The 14,748-nt window shown below is 44.0% G+C and overlaps 1 protein-coding gene across 3 annotated transcripts in view; it reads left to right on the top strand.

The window, feature by feature from the left end:
- Positions 1-392: 392 nt before the first annotated feature.
- The window catches only part of LOC126870415 (CUGBP Elav-like family member 4), a 552,273-nt gene continuing 537,917 nt past the window's right edge, over positions 393-14,748 (top strand). For all 3 annotated transcript variants that reach the window (XM_050628111.1, XM_050628105.1, XM_050628114.1), the window contains exon 1: positions 393-1,799. The gene's annotated coding sequence lies outside the window, so the exon portion shown is untranslated. The remainder of the gene's footprint in view (positions 1,800-14,748) is intronic.

Here is a 14,748-nt window from a genome sequence, read left to right on the forward strand (position 1 = left end):
TCGCATAATATTCGCGTGAAATGGGTTTGCTGGTTCTATTCGTTGGTAAGGTTGGTCCGGTGCAATCGTTTGACCTGTTTGACCGTGTCCAACGTTGCGTAACGTAAAACTCCATTAGGTGTTAGTTCCTCCGTTGACGGTTAAACCGTTACTCGGTCTCTGGTCGTAGGTAGAAACGAGTGGAGTGGAGTCGAATCGTCGACGTAGACCAGTGATACATATATGCGACCGGCGGTACACCGGCGCGGCATAGAGAGAGGTATACCGCTGGAGCGGTGGTGTATCTATAGGGATTGCAGCGCCGCAGGCGCCGGCGCGAAACGCTCGCTCGCGAGACCACCTCCGCGTGGTAGGCTCATGACGTCAGCTATCCTCAGTGTGCGGAGAGCGACCGCAGTGTACACCATCTCCACGTTTTGGCAAAGAAGGCAGCACCAGCATCGTTGCTGAGCGAACGAGTTCTCTCACGTCGTACCGATCAGCTGGACGAGCATAGTGTCGTTTGTCACAAATCCCTTCCCTGCCTTCTCGTTCAGGTTGTTTCTCGCCGCGATACAGACTTTGTCGATCACACGCGTGTCAAACACGCGAACTCTGGTCGCGGTAGTAGATCGAGTGCGTCGATTTGAAGCGAAAACAAAAGAGGATCGAGTTTTCTTTCCGCGGCTGACGAACCAGGCTGGCTGGTGTCTTTTCGTTGTTTCGATCGACAAGGTAACGAATCCCTTTCTTGATGAGTACGACGACGCCGTCAACAATCACGGTCGGTAGCCACGCGGTTGACGCTCTCACCGCCGGTACCAGCATCTCCGAAGGGGCTGACACCTAGCACGAGGAGCGTCTGCTGCGGAGCTAACGGAGGAGGAACGATTCCGGGGGGACCATCTTCCCTTCCATCGTGATATAGTGCTGTTGTGGTTGTTATTGTTGTTATTATTGATATTTGATGATACACGTGCTCAGGTGTCGCGACTACTGACTACGACGGCTTACAATTTCAGATTGTCTTTTTAACGCGTCGTATAAAGATCTAATTTTACTAGTTGTCCTTCCGGTTTTAAAGTGTCGTCCTATGATCCGAGTGTTTCACGATCCAAGTCGGAGGACGGGAGTATCAACGACGTTCCAACTCCTTTCGAGATCGGCCAAACGATTTCGAGGTTCGACAAATTTCGTTTAGTCGGGCTGATCGTCTACGCGAGGTCGACGACACGTGGATCCGAATCCGATCGTTCCTAGCTCACGTGGTCGTCGAACTACTACCGGCGACACCCTGATAGTGGCGCTTTAGCGATACTCACGGATGTTCCTCACGTTGAAAAGAGCTGCTCGTGATCAGTTTGAAAGTTGCCGGCTACCTGTGTGCCTGTTGAATTTTTATTGATGTTCTATAGCGACGTTGTAACATCGAACGTGATCCGGTGAGTGCCCGGCCGAGTGAAAAGAACGAAACCAAGAGGAAAGAAAAGCGAGATTTTCCTCGTCGAACGATATTTCCATTCTGCTGTCGAGGAATTGAAACGCGTGTGTGTGTGTTACTTTCATGTCGCGAATAGAAGGAGAGGGATGACGGTGCATCGTCGTTGTGCTGCAGATACCGTCGAAAAGGACGAAGAAGGCTCGTGAATTGCTTAAACGACGATCATCAGTGCTATAACGAGACACTAGTACCGCGTCGTTGTTTACGAGATTCTTCGTAGGATTTTTCGGATCCGCAAACACGCGGAATTAAGCAGGCAGCGTGGAGCGCTCGGCGATCGTGTGGCCGCGCGCCGCGGACCTCTACCTTTACCAACCAGGTAAATCAACGTTCTTTCACGAAACAGACCTTTTCGTCGAATACTCCTCTTTCCGACTCTATTTCGATGTTCCGCGAGAACCGTGCCAGAAAGTATGCCACGACGAGTGTATTTTCTTACGATAGACGTTGATATTTTCCGTCGAGTACGACCTGTGGAAAGCGTACAAATATTTACAAAAGTTTCACTTTTCGAGGATTCTGGGAAAGTTTGCACTTTGCGATAAAATTTAGATCAACGATTATTGGGAACTTTTCTTTTAACTTGCCGTTCGAAAGTTATAATATCCGTAGGGTCGAATTCGAACGAACAATTTATGCGACGAACTGGCATAGAAATCCGCGTCGTCTAAAAGTTGTTATTTTTAGTCTCGCAACTAGTTTGTCGAGCAGGTATCAAGCGATCAACCGATTCTGAGGAAAAAACATTGCGATGCACGGTGGCAAGTATACTCTCTCTCTCTCTCTCTTTTTTTATGTTTTATATCTTTCCTCTAATATATTAATACTTGCATCGCTAAATATCAATCGTTGTTTCCCTACAATCGCTCTCTTATCTCACCAGTTTCTATCGCTAAGGATGCTGTTTGTGGGAGTTGTTATAAATTATAAATAAACAGGTGATAGTAAATAGAAAAGGATACGAAACGTAAAATAGAAATAATTCGTCGTTGGTTAGCTAGAATATCTTCGGCATTCGTCAGTCCGAACGTCACATTTTTCGCACTCGCAATAAGACGAGAATGCGCAGCTTCCAAAAAGATAGCAAAGAGCTTCTTATGGTATGCCGAGCCATTCTTCAGTGCCTAAGCAACGAGCTTTCGTCGCATCGAGCGAGGGTGCATTCTTGTGCCACTACTGGATCTCCCAAGCATATCCCAAGTATGCTCAATAGGATTCATATCCGGTGACAAAGGGCGTGCTATTTTTCCGTGACGTCGCGCGTACCCTTACTTGCTCTTTTCTCTTGGCGAAACTCATCTTCTGAAACTTGGGAATGTTGCATATTGAATGGATATCCTTAGTACACGATGCCTGTCGTGTCGTATTCTAGGCTATTGCGCGATCGTACAGTGACGGAATCTTTAAAAATTTAGACGTCGTTCGAACACTTGTAGCCTACGACTCTAGTAGCATGCCAGAATTTATATGCCAAAGGGAACAGTCTGATCTTAATGGAATCTTTACTATGTTTTATAAAAAGGAACTCTTCAGGTACGCGAATGATAAGTTGATAAGTTTTATTGGTCTGTCCAAATCGGAATCTGCGTAATCTATATCGAGCCGTCTATACGAAGCGTTACTTTAACGATAGAAAACTTTACGCAATGTTGCATGGTTGTGAACAACTATGATATTAAAAGTTGTGGCTAATATAATTAACGATTGTTGAAAGATAAAAGTATTTTATCTATATAAAATTATTTAATTAAGGAAGCTCTACGTTGTACGATAAAATTCTTTGTCTAAAATATATACTAATTTCTATGCATATCGGACAGTATATTTTTCATCGTAGCGATACACAAGATATTCCCTTCTTTCCAGAAGATGATTCGCGACGCGTAAGTACCGTTTATCCGTGGTTACAACAGATTCTTCCAGAGGAAGCGGTGCCAGAGTCGATCACCGAGGAATCAAATGAGTCGTAGAGGAAGGCGATTAAATTTTTGCGTGTTTGCGGTCGCGCAGTGGGTCTATAGCCGATGCCACTTGAGTTTTGGTTTTGGCAGCGCTTCCAAGAGTGTTTCTCCCTTGTATTTGCAATCGAGGCAGGTTACAGCCTGACCCGAATCTTTAAGCCAGACCACGGTCACGGGATGCCCCGACTAGCAAGCACGTAGTAACCTACACGCCAGGCTGTGCCAGGAGCGTCTTCCTACCTCTCTCTTTATTTCTTTCTTTTCCTTGGCTCCTGCCTAAAACTTTTCCCCTATCCGGTCCCCTTCCCTTTCCTTTGGGTTTCACAGGGATACGCTCCACATAGGACCACAGAGATTCGATATTATACTGGTCGAAACAATATTTGTTATCTGCATCGGATGTAGAAAGGAACTTGCGAAGTAAAGATTCCACCAGCTGAAACTTTTACAACAGCGACAGAAATTTTCTTTCAATTTCTTCTAGCAAACGAGAAAGGTGTACGTTCCGCGAGAAGTATCTGTGAAAATCGTATTCTACTGTACGTAGGTAAAAGGGGTACTATGGTAGAAGTGTTTGATGAAACAAAACCACCGTACTGTGTGTGTGTGTGTGTGTGCGCGCGCGCGAGAGAGAGAAAAGTATCTCATTGCTAACTGGCTTGATAACAGAATTTGTGCGGTGCTGCGTTTGTCTATTTTTATCTTAATAAATTCCGGTGTAACGCCTGAAGGGGTTCCTTAGTATTCCGGACACATTTCGAACGCGATGTTGGTAAAGAGTCGCACTTGTTGGCGTCCAGGGACACGAAGATGTTGGACGTGGGACACGGAGGAGTCGGCGAAGATTCGGTGGTAGTAGCAGGGTGAGGATCGCACTCGCAGGGACACTGGAAAGCGAAGCGAGTGCGCAGTGGTCAACTCGGATGGTCCCCCGGGAGATTTCTGGACCGCAGTTCTAAATCAGGTTTCATTCCCTCGGCGAGTCTCCGGCGCCTCAACCCCTTCGCCTCGTCGAACCTGGTTCCGATATACCGTACAAAACGAACCAACAGTACGCTACAATTCCTTTTTTCTGCGCCCGGCAATTTTCTCCTACGTGCCGGATAGCATCGAGCGCGTACCCGGAAAATAACCCGAAATGAGAAAATACTCTAACAGCATGAGGTACACGTTCGGAGATAGGAAAGAGGCACTGGTAAATTTCTGCCGTTCCAGTTCAATTTTTCGAAATCGACCGGAGAAGATCGTCGTTGGAGCGAAATGGCGTCTGTCGAAGTATCATATCGTGTGTGAACGTGTTAAGTCGAAGGTAACGAGTCGACGATAGGGGAAGCAGGCTGAAGGGGACGATCGTTCGACCGAGAGATCTGCACTAGGCACATGCATTATCGTAAACGATATCGCCCTCAGCCAGACGCGGGTTACACACGTTTACGTCCTTTACGCGCTTGTGTGTGTCTCGTAAGGTGAAACAACCACACGTATTTACTTACGTACTGCGTATGTGGTAGAGAAACTTAGAGAGAGAGAGAGAGAGAGAGAGAGAGAGAGAGAGAGACAGACAGACAGAGACAATGACAGAGAGTATACGAAAGGAGTTACACGTTTTGTCATCCAGACCTGTGCAAACAACTTGCTAGGCGCCTTCGAGTACCTATCCATGACCTCGAGAATGAGTATAGATTATTTACATTCTACGCGATTCAAACAACATAACGTCTCGTGCTCTAACTTGTCTACATTGCTACTTTCATGCATTTTTTCATGTTCGATCTTCCAATTTTTATTCTACGTTTATTCTATGTTGTATAGTTCGACTTGTCAATGGTGAAACTCGTAATTCTTTTGTTGTAATATTGCCAAATAACTACTAAATGAAACGTTAGCGTATAAGAAACAAAATATACGTATCAAAGATATATATATATATATAGTTTTTACTTCTTGAATAGAAGTTTTAAACTTTATTTCTAAATTGATTTTGTGCTTTTAAATATTTTCAAGAAAATGATTTTTACGTTAATATTTTCTCATAATAATCGTTGAAATTTTGCGCGTACGGGAAACGAAGGAGATAATTTTACGAAGATCGGCGTTTGAAATTAAAACAGAAATAGCCTTTGTACCAGTCTTATCTCAACGCCTTTTGCAAATCTACGCGAATCTACGCAAATTTACGGTGTGCTTGTTGGCGCGAGTGGCACGAGCGTGCGTATATTTCAGCGCGAAAGTTAGGAACTACTGTCGCCTTTGTACCATTATGGCCAGAATATTACAGAAAAAGATACTCGCCGCTCTCTTCGTATCGTAGCGGTATATGCAACGTAATGGCGACCTATACTGCAACATCTATAAACATAGATCAAGCTCAACAATAAGGCACCGGTAAGCGTATTGACATTTTATACTTCCTAGCAGCCGGTGACTGGTTGCCTGGGCGATCGTTGGAGCGTTACTCGAACCGCAATACCATCAACAGATGGAAGACGTAGCATTTTCTTCGCGATTCTCCGCACGACGAAATGCTAATAGACGTAAACAGATACCGCAGGAACGTTTATGAATCACTACGATCGAAGGAATCGGCCGGGAAACGGCAATTTGATCGCCTTTTACGGAGAAAAAGAATTGTCTTCCTTTTCGCTGAAGCATCTGAAAGCAGAAGTCGTTCTGCGTTGCGTTACGTACGATAACGTTGAAAAAGCCGCTTCTTTTCACGACCTGGAAATTTGATGGTCGATGAACGAGAGTGATCTATATCACCATCTATTCCGAGATATCGTTGTTTAATTACTGTACCTAGTCGACAAATAAATAGTAGAATAATCAAATTTGTTGGATCGACGGAAGGAGAAGTCTGTAACTAGGAGATTGTTAACCTGATTCTAAAGCGTATGGCTGATATTGGGTTAATACGGTGAAAGTCCTCGGAGAGAACTCCCCTCTGAATTGTGTTACCGGAACAGCGACGTCTGAACGTAACGCCTCGTTCCACTTAACTGGGTGCGTAACTACGACAAGTAGATATAGTCTGTGTATAGTCAGACGTGACGTGTCGTTCAAACACGTTGCGCCCCTATTATTTTCCTCCACTCCGTACGTTTTACATAAATAGCTTTATTTGCGTATTGTAAACATGTCTTCAAACTCTCACGGTAATAACATTGGAATTGAGCAGGGACATACAGAGTCGTACCACGTGATATTAGCGTCTAATCATTTTTTGTTACATAAATATTTTCACCTTATTTATTTACGTTTCTAGTACGATATTTTGTGTTCAAACGTTGTTCGTATGGACATTTTCTGTTCAAACGTTTGCAAATCATTTTATAAATCTAAAAGTAGTACTATCTTCGTTTGTCCCAAAGATTTCGGTACGTTCTAGCACCGACGAGGAAAGCTACATTTTTATCACAGTCACGTACACCGTTTAATTTATGTCAGACTTCAGCTGAACCATTATTTCACTGGTAACCTTAATTTTAAAGCAACTAGATTATCCAGCGTTATCAAAATAGTAAATTTAATTGCGTGACAGTTCCCTGAAAATTCGGACACGAATAGTTTATTCGGCGCGATTGCGAGCAGTAATTACGCGTATTTTCCTGTTAAACAAATTTTACGTCGCTACGTTTTAATAACGGTCTATAAAATTACAATTCTTCGAATGTTTGAATCGTTCGAAGAGAGTTTGGAAGGAAGTTGCACTATATCTACACGTGAACTACATTTTCGCGTACGAGCGAGCGATTTTGAATACCTTCTTCCCGACTTTCCCCCGCATATTGTTTCTTATCGTATTTATCCCTTCGATAGCGACTTCCGTGCCAGCTACTGTATTTTGTTTTTCGCGTGACGATATTGCATATCACGGAGATATGTCGAGAAGGGCTAGAGGAGTCGATGGAAATGCAAAGAGGGGGAAAGAAGGGTGTGAAACATTCAACCACACAGATGAAACTGCGAGGGTTCACGCTCTCTCACATCAAAAGCAATTTATACGATTATTGTCTAGTGTCTTCGATGCACCTTAATCAAATAAGCCATGCTACGTCGACGACGCTGGAAAATTCAGACATTGAAGATACTTTGAATCGTCGTACTTTGAAACGCACAACGTGGAAAATGTTCTCTCGCTTGATCCGACGCCGTGCATATACAACGAGACAAATAGATCGCGCCGCTTCTTGCTCGATACGCAAACGAAAGAACAAAGATTCTCGATCTGCGACTTATCACGGGATGGTACGATATTCGCGTAAACGCAAGAATTTCCAAATATCTCGAGCAGCGGGTTTTATTTCAAATTTCTGTTAAATTTTTTCTTTTCCCCTATCGCATAATCTAAAGTAGGAAAATATTTGCGATGGAATATTGCAGCGAGTACTCAATTGTGACGATTTTCCCTAAAATGAAAGACGAAATCAAACGCGTAAACGTACGATAATATTTACTCGAGGTAGAATTTCTATATAAAAAAAAGTAGTTGGTAATAGGGGAAAGTTTCACGCCGTACAGTCCTTCAGCTGTTCGCCACGTCAGATTCGTTAACGTTGGTCTGGGAAATGTTTTCAAATACCGCAACTTGGAATAAGCTACGACCACGACCGCGCTGGTGGAAACAGTGCCAAAATCTCAAGAGAAACGCGCTCGCGTCCTCTCGTCTACTCTTGGCTGCAGCGCATCCCGCCTTCCCGACCATCCCTTGTCGGCTCCCTTCGCTTTGTTATGTTAATTGTTTCAAACTCGGGGCATCATAGCTACGTTTATTTTCCATTCTCGTCGCCTTTCTCACCTTCGTGGCTCTATACAGCCGCAGCTTTCGAATACGAGCCTGTTCAAACTTCTCTTTCAGCCTTGCTCCTCGTTCTGTAAATGCTCTATGGCACGCTGTTTAATTAAAAGAATCTACGATAATCGAACTTTCCCCTCTACTTTTCAAGTAGATAATTAGAAGATGGCAAACAGCCGGTCGAAATTAGCAGTCGCCACTGATGATTCAGCAAGGTAGTTCCCCACGGTTCGTAATGTTTTTACGATTCTAACCAATCGAGAATGTTTCAGGAGGAAGCTTTTCTTTAAAACACGAAAAAGGAACTGGCAGCCGTACTAATCGATGAAAGGGTTTCTGCATCCGTGACTGTAATTAAAATATTGTACACAGTATATATAGCAATGGGAAGGGGGGAGGGGCAGGGGGAAAGAGAGACAGACAAAGGGTCGGAAGTATTAAGGCGGGATTCGTGGCTCTTTTCTACCGCGCCCTTTCACCCACCTTTTCATCGACTGACTTTTCATCCCGTCTGCCTGAGTCTGACTGTCCTCTCGTCATAGCAGCGGCGGCGTTGGTGACGCTGGCGCCTTGCATATTTTAATGTCAGCCCGGCGGAATGTAGTCAAAACTGTTATTACAGTTTTAATTAAACGAAAATTATATCGTTCCGTGCATTTTTTATGCGAGTCTGAGCGCGCTGGAGCATGCTGACGAATTCAGGCTAACCGTACTCGCTGCGTCACCCTTGCTATAGTCGCGTTATATAGTACCGTTAATCCCTATGTTTTCTGTTTCGAATATTATACAACGAACATGCGCGTTCCTCCGAGAACTTTCGCTGTTCCCACTAACTTCTACGTGGAAAATACGCGATCCATCGGCAGTTTCCTTGAATTTCACATCCGCCGCGTAAATAATACCGGCCAAAGAGCCGAGAAACCGATGAATTTTTAAGCGAAACGCTTCTGTTTACTTTTGTACGGTTCAGTGATAAATACTCGCCATCGTATGAACCGGTGTATCCATCGGTGAATAATTCTACGCTTGGCCGATAATCGTTTGATGAATTTCAAATGTAAGACGGCTGGCGTAGCTAGCAAGGCCGAAAATTTAATAACGTTAAGACCGTCATGCACCGGGCGATATATCACACGCGTTACGTTGCCGGAAGATCTTTCATCTTTAAATGGCTACGCCCCGATATGTCTTCGCGCATATACGAACCTCTTACGCGTGGTATGCGAAGTACGGCCGGTATTTATGTTGCGACGATAAATTCAACCAACGTCTCAAAATGAGGTTAGAAATACGCGAGACCGCTTTCTCATGCATGCCGGTTTTTATCTCGTCGGACAATTTACGCGACGATTTTCTTTATAACAACCAACAACCCTATCTTTTCTTTCATTTACGTTCCTATTACGTCGATATCCGAGTTAAACATGTCTGAATTCTCTTTCCTAATGTCGTATGTTTCTCTGCAAAAGTATACCGCATTAACCATTTCCTGCGAAGCGATTAGAAACTACGACAGAATTTGTTTTTTAATACTTTAAGCTTCCGTTGCGACCTTTATACGACAAATGTGTTCCATTTCTCCAAGCATTCTAGGGCAATAGGATATTCCGCTTATTCCTGTTTTTAACGCAACGAAACATGCTTTGCTTTATGGTTATAGATAATTGCTAGATGAATAAATATAGATACCATAATTGCGGCTTTCTAAATCAATTTGGACACGCCATTGTATCGCGAATCGAACGTTTTTGAACCAAACGATATTTTTTCTCGATAGATTATGTTTCGGGGTGACTTTATACTCGTCGTATCGATAATGGTTTCTTGTATTTTACAAGATGGGAAAGGTAGACAGGGATACTGCATTCTGTAGACCGTTTAGGGAAATGTAGGAGGCCCAGGTGCGTTCATCCTAGCTCGTCTCGTTAATTCAGATCGTGGCTTCTTGGACGAAATTTTGCCGTAATTTGAAAGCCCCGTAACACGGGTACAGGAGCTTGCTAAGGCGTGGTGTTCGGTCAGTCGGTTTCCCTAGTCTTCTATGGAAAGGTTAGGCTCTCTCTCCATCTCTGTATCCCTTTCCTTTCCTCTCGTCTCTAGGTCTCCCGTTCTTTCTAGCGGAAGCAAGCAACTCCTTTGGCCTTTCCTGTAAAGGGTGACCTGACCGCAGGATCTCGGGCTCTCGCTATCGACGTTGCTTGTGCACCGGTTCTACAGAGAGAAGGGTAAAGGAAGGCACGGTTTGCTTCGCAGCTTCGTGTCGGGCTACCCAATGGATAGCCTGGCTAGCACCAAAGATGTCAGCACGGCATAATATTATCCCAAATGTCCCCCCCCCCCCTCCCCCCAGTTCGGAATTTACTCTGAAATACATAAGTTTGCGGTTTCCTAACACCAGCGATACTTCGACTTGGAAATCGTTCATGCAAATTACATCTTGATATTTAATCATTGTGCGCGCAATCGGTTGTCGACGAACGAAATCAGTCGTCTATCGCAAAATTAACCGGAGGGCAGACCATGCCCAGGACCGAGTATTGATTTTACCAAACAAACGTGTAATATTATTAGCCTTGGCAAATATCAAATTTAAAGAATGTTACGATAATTTGAGGAAAATTTTATGGTCCGATAATCAATTTCTTGATAAACATTTCAAAACAAGTTATTTAATATTTTTGGTATTATTAACTTTATATTTAGATAGCGGAATTATCGCGCATTTCTCCGTTCTAAAAGGATAATATTTGATTTGAACGCAACGCTAAAGCCGTAAAAATAGTATCTGACGAATTCACTTGCCTCTATCGCGGACATCGTTCAATTGATAGAAAAAAGTCTGCCGGTTGATAAATTTGACGATATATTTTTGATAAGGTATTCGGTCAAAGCAGTTTCGAAGAAGCTCCTGTAGCCTGCTAATTCGATTTCGATTTATTCGAGCTACGATAGGAGGCGAATAAATCGCGCGAAAGCAAGCAAGCTTTATCGCGATTATTTCATATCAAGCGTAAAGTACGTGTCAATTGAATCGAACGCGATCGCTCGAAGAGAGTACGGAATTTGGCGCGGTATCGAAGGTAAGATGTTGAGATAAAAGTGCGGATTATTGGAAAGTGAGAATGCGGGTTTGTTTCGAAGCAACGTGTCGTGCGCACAGGTCTGTAGGGCGTATTATCTCACCCGCAGTTCAATAGGCTGAACCGAAACAAAGGGACCACGAAGCAAAATAATGCGAACGTTTCAGGGACCAGGAGCTAACTGAGAAAAGGGATCTCGATGTGGTCGTACGTGTATACGGCATCGTGCGGGTGTTTGTAGAAGTTTTAGACGTACGTGTTGGTAAGCCTGGGCCCGTGTGAGTGGAAAATGAGGAGGACTACGTGAGGGTGGTGTGCCCACGAGCAGTGGAAACAATGGAGGAAATAAAATAAAGCTTTGGACGAGGATAGAGGGAAGAATCGCGCGTGAGAGAGAACAAGTCGGACCAGACCACTTTGGTTCAAGATAAAGCAAGAAGGGAGAGGAGAATTATGAGAGAAGGATAGGTTTGCGAGGAGAAAGAAAAAAACGAAACTCGTTCGTTCGTTTTTCCTCGCTGCTACTTCTTTTCGTCGCTACGGAATTGTATTTATGTTAATAGAGGGAGCGTGTAATAATGCCGTTCGTACGATAACTATAGAGTTATCCAATATAGATTGGTTTCTGCCGAATGATCCCTGCGATGGGGCAGGAGAAAAAAGCGCGGGCGGTCCGTTGATTCGGCGGAAATGTTATTGGAGGAAACAAAAAAGAAAGGAAAAAATAAGCAAAAAGAAAAAAGAGGAGGAAGAAAAGAAAAAAAGCGCCCCTCACGAATCCAACGGTAAACGGCTGCAAGTGGCAAACACGGTTTACGTGCCACACCGCTTTACTTTCAATTCCACTTTCAAACTTTTCCAGCCGCTACGCCGTTCTCAAATAAACGATATCAGACCGCCTATTTGTTTCTCGGCGAGACACGACATTCGTGTGGCACGTTTTAATGCGGTAAGAAGATATTCCTAGACACGCATGTCTCTGACTTCGTTATTCGAAATGGCGGTATACTCGCGATGTAACGTGGCGCAAATTAACAGCACGGTATTTATAATAGAATTCACTTACTTCTCACGATCGCAAAGATACCGGCAGCTCACCGAGTAAATAGATTTTGCCAGGGCGACTCGCTCCAGTTAGTTGGCTCTCATTTTGGTTTCGTTCGAGATTACGTGTTCACCGTAAATGTTATTAAGATCGTACGATATTTCGTAGTTAATAGCGCAAAATGTGCGCGGTACTCGGGCGAGGACTATACCGACGTTATATTCCCCGTGATTCTACCCACACTTTTTTGTAATTTAGTTGGTTCGATCAGGTTTGCCAGATTAAGTCTCTTTTCAGCCTTCGAGTATAACAAAAGGATTTGCATTTTCAGGCGCGCGCGAGCGCGTGCTCGAACCGAGGAAAGAAAGCTAGGACGGCTTAAAAATAAAGGGTCGAAGGCGGGACGAATACGAAGGACGCATAGAACTAAATCCGGGCGACGACCCCTCTTGCACATAAGCCTACCTCCTCTTTTTCCCTTGCTTACGTCACCGGCATAATCAGCCGTGGTTCCGATTAATCTGTTGCCCGTCCAGCTATCGCTCTCCCTTGATTTCGCTCTGAACGATACTGTATAGGGCTAGGGCAAGGTCTACTCGTATATCAAAGTGTCTCGTCTTACCAGAACAACGGTTGCTCGTCAAAATCCGTAATCCCTGCGCATCGTTCGTGCCTGCTTAACGACAAGTCGACGTGAATCACCGGGATCGGTAAACTCTAACGTGCGTGTTGATTAGTCGAGGTGTAGAGCATCGTTTCTGCTCCGAAAACTGAAATTTCAATTATCGTTAGTTTCAGAAATACCTTGTATTCCCGATTAGAACGATCGATAAATCTAATCGATGAGATCGCTTTTTAACATTTTCTTTATTTTTGATATTTGATAAACGCATATTTGTACGAAACAAATGTGCCTGGTGTCGATTTTTATATTGTATTTATAGATTCTATGCCCAATTTAAAGTTGATACTATAACGTTCGTGAAATACATACATGGACAGCGGCGGTGTATTTCTTTCTCAGTTTCCGTACCTATAGTTTCGTTCGGTTTTCACATTCGTAAAGGATAAAGTGCAAAAATGTGAAGTAACTGTTCCATATTTTTCCTCGAGGAAAGTTACGAATAGAATATGGTCGAATAAATAACTCATTGTCGGAGTCGGAAAATATGGGAAAGTTCAGAAATATTCAGCGGTTGCATATTGGAGTTTCGGTTGTTTCTATCTAGGTTGCACTTACATTTTCGCTTGAATTGTGAATTATTCGATGAAAATGGTATTATTATCTACATCGTTTTCTAGGTGACACGCAAAATAAAACATGTACACTTTCGTACTTGCAATTTCGTAGGATGATGGTAGTAAAAGGAAATTTTCGCAAATTTCTCGCAAGTTCTTTGTACTTTGACAACGTGTATTTGCGCGTTTCATTTAATTAATCGAATACTATATCCTGTGCGAAATTTTCACGAATGGAACGGAAAATTGACACGATGAGAAACGAACGTCATAATGTAACAAGAGGTAATTCTGCTACTGGATTTTACTATCGTGAAAATCGAGTTTTAGAGGAAAGTCGTATGAGAACGGTTTCGGTCTTTGTTCGTCGTTTCTCGATTCGACGGCTTTTATAACGAAATAAGTCGAGGAAGTTAGGTTTGCAAAAAGCTAAAAGCTAAAAGTCGAAGAAACGAATATTTTAAAGGAATAAGTAAAATTTAATCGGCGCGTTGTTCGATTCCGTGATTTCTATTCGGTGGAATATTCTTACTCAAACCTAAACCGATGATCGGAACCCTGTGTAGCAACAGATTTTCCATCCTGATCGCTACCTGGAAAACCACAGATCCTGCACGGTCCCACGGATACGGCCACGCCCTACTCGCCAACACGATAGCGCGATTTCATACGCGTTTGAAGTTGGTTTGAGGCCAGACCGATGTCGGGAAAGGTTGGCTGGCCAGCCAGCCCTGGCCTGCCGCAGTCGGCCGGCCGTGCGCGGCAGTCCGCTTTTTGGCGAGCGACCGGACAGAAATGTTGTTTAGCTTGATTGAACTTTCAGCGCGGGGGTCCACTCTCAAAGCACGCTGCTTGCCACCCCCGCCCTCCCAATGTCCCCTGCCGTCCCCTGTTGTCCCCTGTCGTCCCCTGTCGTCCCCTGTCGTCCCCTGGTTGCTTGCTCTCTTATCTATACCCGCGTTTCTCTGCGTTTCTCTGCCTCGCTCTACCACACTCGTCGACTGGCCGATCGGTCGGCCCTCTTCCTCCTCTTCCGCTTTTCTATCTTTTTCTCTTTTGCGTTGAATCTTGCTCGCGTCCTGTCTCTTTGCTTCCGCTTTTCGACGAAAGCTCGAGTATCCACGTCAGCCGGCGCGGTGCTCTTGGCT

Source organism: Bombus huntii, chromosome 10 (genome assembly GCF_024542735.1).
Source record: "Bombus huntii isolate Logan2020A chromosome 10, iyBomHunt1.1, whole genome shotgun sequence".
NCBI lineage: Eukaryota > Metazoa > Arthropoda > Insecta > Hymenoptera > Apidae > Bombus > Bombus huntii.